General features: G+C 42.8%; 1 non-coding gene across 1 annotated transcript; it reads left to right on the forward strand.

The window, feature by feature from the left end:
• Positions 1–1,592: 1,592 nt before the first annotated feature.
• On the forward strand, positions 1,593–1,695 carry LOC133274060 (U6 spliceosomal RNA). The gene has a single exon (XR_009745016.1). It is a non-coding gene; the product is annotated as a U6 spliceosomal RNA (small nuclear RNA).
• Positions 1,696–13,385: the final 11,690 nt, after the last annotated feature.

The raw sequence follows: 13,385 nt of genomic DNA on the forward strand, positions 1-13,385 counted from the left end.
GAAGAGAAGAACAGGAGTTTCATTTCCACTAGTTGCTTCTTGATAGTCTGATGACACTTTTGATAAGACCTGCTAGCAAGCTGGTAGAGAAAACATATGTTTTGTCATACACTGTAATCATGGTACCTCTGGTGAATTTAGAACTGTGATAAAGAAATTTTCAGAGCAGTCTCTAAGTCCCTATTGCTTTGTTAACATTTTTTAGCATCCTATTAATCACTCTCCATGTATCTGTCAACAGCTGATATTATGGATTAAGGAAGATTACAGCTCATTGCTCCAGTGGCTGTTTTCTTTAGGATTTAACTCTATGGGCACTTTGCCATTGACTTCACTATGACAAGACCAAATCCCTTGATTTCATGAACACTTTTCAATGCTTTCCTGACTCAGAGTGGGTTTACTTTATAAGATATCTGAATGATCATCCAGAAGGTAAATGTTTTTATTTTATTATTTCTGGAAAGGCTGATATACTTTCAGTGCTGAACAAACAGTGTGTAAGATCTTGATTTGCAGATGTTTTCGTGTAGATAAATGTTGACTTTGGTTTGACATGCTTGTGCAGATCATGTCATTTGTTACTTGGGAAAAGGAAACAATATTTCAAAAACCTCAGATTAAAATTCTACCGATTTAATACACTTATCTCATAGGCCTTCTCAATTATTCACTACCAACTACGGGTTATTCTCCGATTTTACATATCGGTTATCCACTTTGGAATGCAAAGAAATCCCTGTGCCTCACATGATCCATCACAGCGCAGAAATAATTAACACTGGAGAATCAAAAAACTCAACTGTGAACAACCTTCAGTCTAAAAATTATTCACCCAAACTCACCCCTTGTGCCAGGACTTGTTTTTGTACACACTTAAAAATAACAAAGACAACAGTACAAATTTCAGCCTGGAGATCTTTCCTGAGCTTATTTAATTCTTACAGCTTCCCTCCAAGGTCTTGCCCTTTCCAGCTCCCTTCTTCGGCAGAGCATCCCTGCTCCATGGCCTTATGTCAAGGCAGAGAAATCAAGGAAAACTTTCTTCCTGTGCTCAGGGAATTTGGGGTCATGGCCAACCCCCATAGTGCCTCACTTGCAATTCCTGCCAAAAGTTAATGCAGATTTTTGGCTTCAGAGCCTATGGAGATATGAAACAAATGACATGTGCCCATCTGAGCGTTTCACTAGGAGTGTCTCACCTGATTAGAAATGCCTTAAAACAACAAGCACTGCTAGAAAGTACCTTCACTGCACTTTGTATAAATTATTCCTGAGCTACTGCATAATGTTTATTAATATTTCTAAGGGTTTTGAAATTTTGAACTAAGGACATTAATATGAGCTATACTACAAAACCAGGTAAAGGTATTAATGGGAGAGTAAACTTGCTTTCTCATCTGTATGGGTGAGTTGTATTTCATGTCCCTGTACATACAAAGGAGCAGCCTCACCCCTCCATCAAATATGGTCCCTGAATTCATTCTTGTTCTGAACTGAAGAAGAATTTGAATTCTTCCAATTTAAACAAATCTTCCAATTCCATCACTCAGCAACAAAATGCTTTTGAAAATAATTAGCATTTATACTGGTAGCTTCAGCAGCTCATATACTAAAACTGGAACGATATAGAGAAGATTAGCATGGCCCCTGCACAAGGATGACACACGACTTCATGAAGCATTCCATATTCAAAAGACGGTGTTACAATGGTCCCTGAAAAATGTAGGAATATATGAAATTTCATCCAGGCTCAGGCAAAAACCACACCTGACCAGAATCCTGTCCTGTCTAAGGAGGGAAGGAAAGTGGGGAATATAGAAAATAGTCAGTCTGCTCTGACATGTTTCTTTTCCTTCCTCCATCCTCCCCTCCTGTTTGGCAAACTGTCAGTGAGGGACTGAAGGCTACATCCAGGCAATCACACCTCCTCCTTGCCTTTCCTCATTAATTTGCCTAATTAGTTTCCATTTATCTTGCAAAGATGAGCAGCAAACAAATCCTTTCCAATGCCTCTCCACACCCACTTTCCATCTTGGTGAATAATCTCTTCTTTTTTTCTGAATTTCATCTAATGTGAGGACCATCTGGCCTCTGCAAACATGACAGCTCAGCTCTGCTCTTTGTTTCAGGTCTGCAGTGAACTGGATGGCACTTGTTTCACCATAGAGTCACCACATCCTTGGTGTTGTGAGGTAGTAAGAACAGTGTGAAGAAGGAAATCAGCAAGGAGGAGAAACAGCCCTTACCAGCCCCAGCACTGGTGGCCCAGGGGATGAGAGGTGGGTACTGTGAGCCAGCCAGGAGATGCTCCCTAACATTGCAAGGGGAAGAGATGGAGGAAAAGCTTTTCGATCACACCTTTCAGTCCTCTGGGGAAAAACACATGAGCTCATCACAACGACACTGAGTGTGTTTCCAGCTGACAGTTAACAGTTGGCAAAGCAGAACTGGTGGGCTGGCGGTTGGCTGTCAGTGACTGCTTATGTTTTTTTCCATTAGGTATAGTGATTTTATTATCAGTCTTCAGTTGTTCTGAGGGCAGAACATCAGCATTGTGGTGTAGGATGCTGCTTTTTGGTGGGCTGGGTTTAGGCAGGACTTTGCCTCTGTGCTAGGTGAATCTGCCGTCTTTGAAAGCCCATACAGCAGGTTTGTCAGGGCTGGTCATGACTCCTGGTGTGCCACTGTGCTCTTCGATCTGCCATTGACATTCAGGTACACCCTGACTGCGTCTGATCTGTCATCTTCTGCTTACAAAATCAAGCTAGAAATCATATCAGAGGGTACCTGCTGTTAAAAACTTGGCTGTTCAATGGAGAAACCTTTAAATCTGAGCATGCAAAGAGAAGTTCATTTTTGTAATTAACAGCTGTCCCTGTCGTCAGGAGAGCTGCATTTTGCATGGGGCCCTGCCACAGGCTTTCCCAGTCTGGCCATAATCCCTTCTTCTTGTTGGCCCCCAGTTTTCCATCTTTAAAATCTTCCTTTCCTTGCAGGCAGGTCATAAGGCTAGATCAATTACTATAAATGAGAGGCTTTATTACTGAGGTGATAAGTGTCATGCCAATACAATAGTAATAATAAATAATTCTCTGAAAGTGTAAAAGGGTCTGACATTATAAATTACATTTCAAGCACTTGCAGTGTGTGTGGACTGGAATTGAATGTAGAACATACAGAAGGTTTTTCTCAGGCTCACGTTTTTTTCACTTTGGAAATAAATGTCTTTTATTCAACTGAAATGTCCTTGGTGCCTTGACCCAGCAAGAAACCTCTCACCTGTACAAGACCCCATCACTCCAGTTGGGTTTCAGATTACCCTGCTGGGAGGCAAAGGTGGAGGGGAACTCCTCTGAGAAGCAAGGGAGGTCTCACTTGATCTTGTAAGCTTTTCTATTTCTGTGCTTTCAGAATTGCTTCCTATTTTCCCACAACATTCATTTCAGCCCCTTTTCATCTGTGATTATGAGTCAGTGAAGTGAAAGGCTTCCCAAGAGCATCCTGCCAGGATACACAGGCAAAGGAGACTTTCTGTGTTGTTCCCATCAGGGCCCTTCTGAAATACCTGCTCATAACAGCAACCCAGGACTTTGGAATCAAAGCCCTATGCTGCCCCAAAGCACCTTTGTTGTGCCCTCACCTGCTGCCTTTACATAATTTACTGCCTTTACATGCCTCTAATCAAGAAGCCCCTCTGCCTCTCTCAGCCCTTTCTGCTTTCATCCCTTATAGATGGAAATAAATCCTTTAGCTAACATGTATCTAAGCAGATAATATTTAAATGCTGCAGGGAAAGAAGATCTACAAAAGCAAACCCTGCAGGACCAGGGCACACATCCTTGCTTTTGGGCAAGGGACGCAACTTGTCCTCAAATGTCCTACATGCCAGCTTACCATCGCTTCTTCTCCCAAGGGGTCCCTCACCATCCCTCTTCTCCAGCCAGGCCAGGAGAGCCACCTGTCAGACCCCAGGCTTCTTTCAGCCCTTCAAGCACATGATGATCTGCTGGTGACACCTTGCAAAGGGAACTGTCTTCCTCAAATGGGATGAAAAAAAAAAACCCAACTTTGCTTCACCTGCAAAGGTTTCTCAGGATCAGTTTCCTGCAGAACAATTAAAAGCCCCTTCCCTGACAACCATTACTTCTTTTTGCCATGTGATGGAAAGTTATGAAAATATTTTTGTGTTTTCTGGGTTTTTGTTTTTTGGTATTGGGGGTTTTGTTGTTTTTTTTTTTTCCTGGTAAAATTTTCAGTGTAAAGCCATTCTCTTCATGTCTTTTGCTTTCATGCATTCCAGAGACATTTACTGCCTGGGTGAAATTGACCTTGAGAAATTTCAGCTTGAAAAATGAAAATCTGGGGAAAGTACTTAAACATAGAAACCCAAAATTTAGAATAAAACCAATTAGAAAACCTTCAAGGTGGCAGGTTTCTCCTGTTATATGACTCAAAAGACTTATGCATCCTGCTAAACAGCAATAGAAAATCCTGAGTTCTTTAAAACTAATGTCTTTTCTTCCTAAAATATCTTGCATGTCAGTTAAATCTTATCTGAAAGAGAAGGAAATTACAACATCTACAAAACCTTAGTTGATGCTGCCATCACGGTACAGGAGAAAGACCCCACTTAAAAAGCTTAGGCAAATGTAAACCATGCACTTTGCAATGTCATTCATATAAAAAATTGGTAAGACCTAATCCTGAGCAATTTCCAAATTTCATAGGGCTGATTGCACAAGCAGAAATACAGCACTGGCATCAAATTCTTCCTCTTCTAAAGAGCTGGAAACTTTATTTTCTTTTTCCTGTAACAATGAATGCAAATGCTCTAAATCTTTTCAGTCCCAAGCAGAGATGGTGTTAGATGACTTCAACAGGAGGCAATGCTTTTAGATGCTTATAAAAATTTGATTTCATACATCTTTCCTGCAGGCTATTATTCAGTGATGAGTGTGTAGAGGGCCTTCACAATGCCCAAAAAGTGACTTAAGCTCTTTGTTACACACAGAAGTTGGTCTCAGCAACTGCAGGGCTCTGGCACAAAGCATTGCACAAGCCTGTAGCCTACCCTGTACAGCTGAGTTGAGATGTTCGTAGATAAGTTCACTGAGCAAAAGCAGGTCACATCAGCAGATATAATGTGTCCTTTGAACCTCCAGTACCTCATTTTCTGTCCTCTACAGTGGCATCTATCTTCCTTTGATCATTGAGTAACAGGTGGTTGTTTCATTACAATGGAAATAAAAATAGTTGACATGAGAGAGTGGTGTTTTGCCTATTCAGAATGACAGTGGAAAGTTGCACTCCGGAGTTAGCTTGAATAGAGTGAACATTATTAAGTGCTGACATGAAAAAGACTTCTCAAAGGAGATAATGCCTTCACCCAATTAATCCTTCCTAATGAACTTACCCTTCAGAGGTAGGTAGAGCACTTTCAGCGTGAAGTTTGCTTCCTGTGATCATTTGTGCTAATAAAAGTCTTGCGAGAAAACTGATGAAAACTGATGAGAATGTGCCTGAAGTGAATTTATTTTGATATTTGACTTGCCAGGAAAAAAAGTGAATTGTAACTTTTCAACCTGATCTGCTATTGTGCTCTCTCTTGATGATTTCTATTCTTTAATAACTCCTCAAATAATAAGGCTCCTAGGCATCTGCTTCCCTTTGAATTTGCAGCTGAGAAAATTCCATGTTTGAAATACTCAGAAACAGAGTTTTATTTGATAACCTGTATTTTTGAGGTGGATAACTACTTTACTGAACACCTTGATGGTTATTTCAGTAATAGTAGTCTGTAAATGCTCTTCTGGCTTGGAGAAAGTTCGAGTGAGGAAAGAAGCCTTCTTGCACTCAAACTACATTATAATGATACTCTCTACTTAGGCAGATTCTTTTATCGAAGCATGTTTTATTCATCAGTTCACCAGACCCTCAATTGGTTTTGTCTAATTGTGACTCTCTTTATACCACACAGGCTTGGAAGTCCAACCATGACGGTTATTTATTTTCCCTATGGTTTGGATATCTCAAGAAAGAAAGTGCAAGAGAGGGGGAAAAAAGTGTGGAAGTTCAAACAAAGTGGAAGGTATCAGACTAAAATAAATCCAGAGGGAGCAAAAAGACTCAGAATAATTGATAAGAAGATTTTTAAAATCATATATGTGCAATGTGTTGGTTCATTTATAAAACTGGCAGCTCCTGTTGAACTGCAATTAGAACTGGTCCTAGGTAGCCAAAGAGACCACCTCAAATGAGGCCACCCAAAATTAGCTACCTAGTTCCTACGTCTGTTTTAGGAGCTCATACTAGTGATCTGATTTTCACGGATGTATTTTGGCAGCCTTGAATGAAGAAAACATGTCTGAAAATTAGGACTTCAGTTGATAAACTGAAATACCCAAATTTTAAATGTTGGTCACTGCAACTTGTCCACTGTTGTCAGTAATGTGATCATGAGTAGCAAAGTCCTCTCCATCTCTAATCTAACCAGCAAAAGAAAAGATACTGAATGAGGACAATGCAGCTAACAGCTGGGGAGAGATTTTTTTCCACCTGCTTCACATTTTTGGGGTCATGATAAAATCAGCCACTTTGAATCTGTGCAGCCCAGTTTCATACCTCAGATGAAGAACTGGGATAATTTTTGAGCACTGCAAGCAGCTAATGCTTCTCAACCCCTGTGGCAGGAAGGAATAGGATTTTGACTGCACTTTGTTAAATATGGCTGTGGAAAAGCCAGTATATCCAGGCTAGTGTATCCAGGTTTCAGGCACTGACACATTTCTTTCAGTATTCTGGAAAAGTCTCTCAATCAAAGTAAGACTTTACAGCCTGTTTTTAATTTCACAGTTGTAAAGACGAGCATGCAACTTTTTCAAAGAAATAATTAGGTATCACAGAATAAATCACTTCCCTACAAAATAATAACATCACATTTAATTAAGTGAAAAACTGCTCTAGCTCTAACAGATTTTAGTATCTATAATTTATTTCTAGATGAATAGGTATTTTATAGTCCACCCTACTTAGTGTATAATAATGTCGGGGTTTTTTAATTATTATTTCTCTTTCTGTTCCATGTAAGTTAGCAAGCGTTGCATGCATTCTTTTCAATGATTTTATTAATATAGTTTCCTTGGAATGAAAATCTATTTCTTTCATTAATTTTGCCAGACGTTGTATGTCTGCATCTGTTCTGTATGCTGGGGCTTAACCAGTACATGTACATTTCTCCTTCCCTGGTGGTCCCATTGATGAGCTTGGGCTAGAGCAGGTGCTTTTGTTCGGGACCATTGCTGCTGCTGCTGCAATGAATTGTTGGTGGATTCTGTTACCAAAGTCTTCAAAGTCAGCTGTTTGGGCTCTTTTTTTTTTTCCCCATGGCATCCCTACCCCTGTTGCTATTGGTGATAGCCCCTACCTGTCTGTCATCAATAGATTTCATGTTTCTGTCATTTTTGCTAAGACTTTTAATGAAATCACTATCCGTGATAAGTCCAGAGACATTCCATCATAAATCAACTTTGGTCTGAGATTTGCCTTTTCAAAACACCCTTGTAGCCATTTCCTCACGCATTTCATCATCTCCAGATGACTCTCTAATTGAAATAATTGCACCCCACGTGGCACCTTATCCAGTCCTTATTTAAAGACAGGAAAGATTAGAATGGTGGGTTTTTTTTTCAGTCTTAAGTAAATAGGTAAATAATTTTCCTAAAGAAGTGCTCATCCAGCATGACCTGTGCCATTCCCAAGGACCCTGTGGTGCATTACACCATGTTTTCCATTTAAACCTCTTCACTTAAAATTTCCTCTAGCCTTTGCACAAAAGCAAGCCCCACAACCAAGGTACGGCTATTAGGACTCTGGATTCCTGCCTCACATTTTTCAGTCTGTGGTCTCATCGCTCTACTCCTGTGTCCTGGGTTCAGCAGTAGCAGTCATTTTTCTCCTTCTTAGCAGCTGGTGCAGTGCTGCGGTTTTGACTTTCAGCCTGGGAACAGCACTGAAACACTGATGTTTTTAGTTACTGCTCAGTAATGTTTAGTCTGACCAAGGACTTTCTGAGTCTCATGCTCTGCCAGGGAGGAGGGGAAGTCAGCAGGAAGCAGAGACAGGACACCTGACCCAAACTGACCAAAGGGGTATTCCATACCACAGCACATCATGTGCAGTATATAAACTAGGGGCAGTTACCCAGAAGGGCTAGATCACTGCTCGGTCAGGCTGGGTATCGGTCGATGGGTGGTGAGCGGTTGTATTCTCTGCCCTTGTTATTTCCCTTATCATTGTTATTATTGGTGGTAGCAGCAGTGGTTTGTGTTATACCTTAGTTACTGGACTGCTCTTATCTCAACCCGTGGAAGTTACATTCTTTTGATTCTCCTCCCCATCCCTCTGGGAGCCGGGGGTGGGGGGAGGAAGGGCAGGGGGAGTGAGTGAGTGGCTGTGTGGTTCTGAGTTACTGGCTGGGCTTAAACCACGACATCCTGTCTTGACAGGTTTATTACAGATCCTTCCTCCTGAGCTTGTGACGTTACATTCTTGCATCTAAAAAGAAAACACACCTAATCACATGTAATTACTTAGAAAACAGCAATGGGGCAATGAGGGCAGACTATGGTCCTGAGCTGGCCATGCAGCTTGTGTAGTGGCTGTAAAGCCTGAACCTAAGCAGTCATGAGGTTTAGAAAAGCAAAGGACATTTCTGCTGGCCCTAGTCTTCAAGCTTCTGTGCTTGTCTTTGATATGACCTGCCCCTCAGGAGCTCTTTGGTCTTGTGCCTCAGAACAAGAGGAAGGAAATGCTGCTGTTGTCTTCTAGAGCACAAGCAGGTGAGAGAAGATATGTTCCCTGAGTTTGGTTTTAAAAGCTTAGACATGCTTGTTGGCTTGTAGCTGAGCCGATGCTTGAGTGATTCTTCTGATCATGAAAGACACTGATGATCAGCAGCAGCCAACACCAGAGCTATCTATTTACACAGGGAAGTGCTGTAATAGATCAATGTTAACTGCTTATTTGCACTTCAGTGCTCCAAGGCACAGTAACTAATTACCAAAGATAAATTAGCCCTTGTGACAATGACTAAGAAATACACATCCCAGGATAGACCACCTTGACCACAAACACAGATAATTCTCCCTCTGATTAGGAGCAGCAGAGGCTTATGGGTTGTACCCTTTAGCCAGAAGTCACTCAGGGGGGAGTGTTGTTGGGTTTGTCCGTGTGCCAAGGAGTCGGTGACCATTTGCTGAGCCCCTGACTCTTCCTTTTCCCTATACGTGTCAGTCACTTGACTCCTCTGTGTCTCTATTTGCCCAGCTGCAGATTAGCAGCAGTAATAAAACACCTTATGCAGATACCAGAAGACACAACTGATGGCAAAACCTCCCCAAAGGTGTTGCATTAACACGAGTTTTCCCTTGTATGCCAGCTGGGTTGAAAGTTTTCTGTATTGTATGTGAAGTCAAAGAGTTTTTCTAGCAAAAAGCCCTCACTGGTTCTCATCACAGTGTGTGGCCAAGGTGGTCTATCCTGGGAGACCCACTGAGTGGGTGTGCAGTCAGCCATCACCTCGTCTGCCTTCACTATAAGGGAGTAAGATGGGGTAGATGGTTCTGGATTCAGGTCCACCAAATCTGGCAACTCTTTGAGGAGGAAGAGAGAAGAAAAAAGGGTTCAGGGGAACTAAAAGCTGGTGTACAGGCGATACAAAGAGGCGCAAGATGTGTCTGTCGTTCCTGAGCAGGCAGCATGTAAAGGGAAAACCTTTGGGGAGGTTTTGCCATCAGTTGTGTCTTCTGGTACCTGCATAAGGCGTATTATTACTGCTGCTAATCTGCAGCTGGGCAAATAGAGACACAGAGGAATCAAGTGACTGATGCGTATAGGGAAAAAGAAGAGTCAGGGGCTCGACAGGATTGCAATTGCTTTGTAATGCAATTGCTCCACTTTTAGCTCCTCTGACCCACTGTGCTGGATGGGGTGTACATGTCAGCATCAGCTGCCTGGCTCTCCCTGCTGCAAAATCACCACTGGGAAAGGGCTTAGCCCAGACTTGTAGCCTGATTGGCTTTTATAGCATCTCCTCAAGATCTGGCTTGTGGGTCTGAAGTTACAAACCTGTGCTCACCCAGATCAGGTGACATGGAAATCGTATTACATCTGGGTGGTTTTACAGCCACTTCACCAAAGCCATCTGCCTAAACAGGTGCTGTTGCAGGTACTTTCTCATAATTTTGGTTTCAGTCAGCAGAGGTCAGCATTGCCCTGCTGATGGGCAGCCGGGCTTCCAACCTGTGGACAACACCACCACATGGCAAAGATCATTTTTATTGATTTTTGTGGTTTTCTTGTAATGAAACGGGCATGAATTGTGTCTGACCTACAGCAGCTCCTTGAGGGGCAAGTGACCAAGCCACCAGATGTGCCTGGAAGGGAGGTAACAAGGGAGGCTGTGAGGTGGTCTCACATGTCATAGCCTGTTCAAGGTGCCTGGGGACATCTGAGATGTTGTCAAGTGCTGCCATTGAGACCTATGGGACACCTATGTCCAGCTAGAGTAGCAGCAGCAGAGAGGCTGATACCCTGGCACCACAAACATCCCCAGACACAGTCAGGCAATGGAGCCTGGGGGTCTTGGTCATGCTGGGGAAATTTCCCCAGTCCTTTTCATATCAGGACTGTATTTTTGTCTAATCGCTTGTTAAACAGCTAAGATATTGTAAAGTATGTGACTGATCCAACCGTCCTTATATATACAAAATTACATTACCTCTAAACAGCCTATGGGCAGTATAGTTAGTCCATTAAATAGTAGCTTATTCTTTATGAATGTACTTTTGACATCATATGGGACCAGGAGAGGAAACAGAGATGTGAACAGATCCTCAGGGCAACAATCCAAGGCCTTGGAACCCTTCACAGCACTGCCTGCGTGGGAAATCAGCCATGGAGGGAAGCTGGCCTTGCCAGGGCAGAAGGGCACAAGTCTTCCTATCTGGGGCTGAGCTGTTTAGTGCACAAGCCTTGATCTGAACCACAGGGGAGAGGTGGCAGCAAATCTTCATCGCCCTAAATATGGTTCATACTTTCAATGCTAAGAAATATCTTTGTGCATTGAGCCAATGTTGGGCAGGTAAGAGATGGAAACTTTTGTTTGAATGTGAGATTTCTAAAAGCTTTGAAAAACAGGAGTCATTTGGGGCTTTTAACACAGAGATTTCATGTGTTTTTTATGCCTGGTGGTCATTACAGTTTTATCTGGTCAAGAATACACAAAGACCCATAATATTTGTAAGATATCGATACAGGCTGTATACTGTATGTGCTTACTTAGACCTTAGCCTTTTCTCCCCTCTTTTCAGATTAAATTATATCTTCAGAAGTTTTGAACTATTTTCCTCAGCAACCTGTGCCTTTACAGGGACAGTGCTCTGTGCATACAAACAAGATATTGTCCAGCTTTGGTCCCAAGATATCTGGATGCAGGGCCACATTGAGGTGAAAAGCCCACTCCTTGCACCCCAAGACCATGGTCGGAGCAGCCTGGACCTGCGGCAGTAGATTCAACCAGTCTCAGTCCATTAGTTTAAATAATCAATAGCTGTAAGAGCCATGATGCTGTCTCTGACTTCATCACAAAAGCTGAAAAGTTACAGAAGGCCATGTGTAATTATGGGCACTCTCTCCATTAACTTCAGGAAAATTAAACAGCCACCATTTGGGTGTCTGGCAGGTTACTTCTCTCAGTGAACCTGCCACATCCAGCACTGATCAATGGAAGAATAAGGCATATTTTTATCAGGGCTTTTTATGTCATTATCATGTTACCACAACACCCAGCAGCTCGGTATGTATTTTGGATGGCACAGCTGCATCTCCCTGGCTACAGGAGGGTCTGCTGCCGGGGCCTGAATTAGAGATGTGCCCCTGGTTTTGAATGACTGCTGAAGATCTTATTTCCTTACTCCAGAGAGAGAAAATCCTTGAGGCAAATTGCAATAAATAATAACAAGGGGAAATAAATAAGAATTTTAAATAATAATAACAACAGCAACCTCCCTTTTCCCCAATTTTTCTGCCTTGTTCCCATGCTGTAAACCCTCTATCTGGAAAAGGTGGCTCCAAAGTTTTATATTAAGCTTCTTTTAAAGCCACTGTGTATGGCAGATGCAGCTTTTAAGACTGCTGGGGAAGTTCTTGTGTTTTGGAGGGTCCAAACTAAGGTCAGGTTGGCTCTCCACAGCCCACCAAGCTCCCCAAAATCCTGACAATGATGTCAAAAGCAGGAGCGGCTGGAGGGGCTGTGGAAATCCTGGGTCCTGGTGCCCAAAGGAGACCAAGCTCAGCTGCAGAGACTGGGACAGGCTTCACTTTCCCCCCTCCCCTGCTGTCCAAATCCCTTTTCTACCCCTTTTTCCTGACCTGGAGTGCTTGGCTGGTAGGCTGTCCCACTCATTCCTCCACTGATGCCAGGAGTATTGCTGACCCTGGCAGTCCTCAGATTCTCCCAGCACTGAATTAGGATGGAGAACCCTCCAGCCTGGGAAAGGGTTGAAAAACCCTCTCCAGGACACAGTGTACTGGTCCAGGAGATGCTGTGGGGTTTGGTGCAGGGAAGGGTTTGGCTGTAGCAAAGAATGATGCTGCAAATATGTTGGTGATGTCTCCCACCATTAAACACAGATCCATGGGCAGGGCTGGGGACCACAGTGCAGCAGTGCATTAAACCCATGACACCCATAGCTGAGACCCTGTCCTCACCTTGCCATTGTAGCCACAGTCTCCTCTTCTTGCTTAAAACATGGCTAGATTTGGCTCTTGCCCAGCTCAGCCCATGGTAATTTAGGAAGGGGAGGGATAAAATCTGGCCCCCAATAGATTAGGGGGTTACTGTGAAAACTGCTACCCCTATGTCTAGTCAGAATTGAAGGATCCATGAGAACTGCCCCTATGCCATGTTCCTGAGGGTGGTACATGCCTTGGGGAAAAAGCTGCAGTGCAGTGCAGAAAATGCCAGGTTTTCTCTGTGTGTTGGCATCAGTCCGATTGACACTTCATGCTCTGCTTAAATTTGTTAATTGACAGATGGGGTTGGACTTGTGGGCACCCCCAAAATAGCTGTGTCCTTTGTGAAGCTCATACTTACGTGCTGATGCAGCTCTAGACTGGATGAGGCACTGTGTGTGACAGCAACTGGCTGGAATAGGGTGCCAGAACAGGGTTTTTTGTTTGCAGGCTGAAAGAGTGGGAAATAAATACATATTTATTTAAAAAAAAATTAAATATTTAAAAAATATAGAAGAATACCAGCTGCCTTGCTGATTCTTGCATGTTTCCACATTTTTATTCACCTGTGGCTGCGCAGACCCCCGAAA

The sequence above is a fragment of the Pezoporus flaviventris genome, unplaced genomic scaffold (assembly GCF_033815535.1).
Source record: "Pezoporus flaviventris isolate CSIRO_AGI_PZ_B2104156 unplaced genomic scaffold, CSIRO_AGI_Pfla_v1 ptg000001l, whole genome shotgun sequence".
In the NCBI taxonomy this organism is placed as follows: Eukaryota; Metazoa; Chordata; class Aves; order Psittaciformes; family Psittacidae; genus Pezoporus; species Pezoporus flaviventris.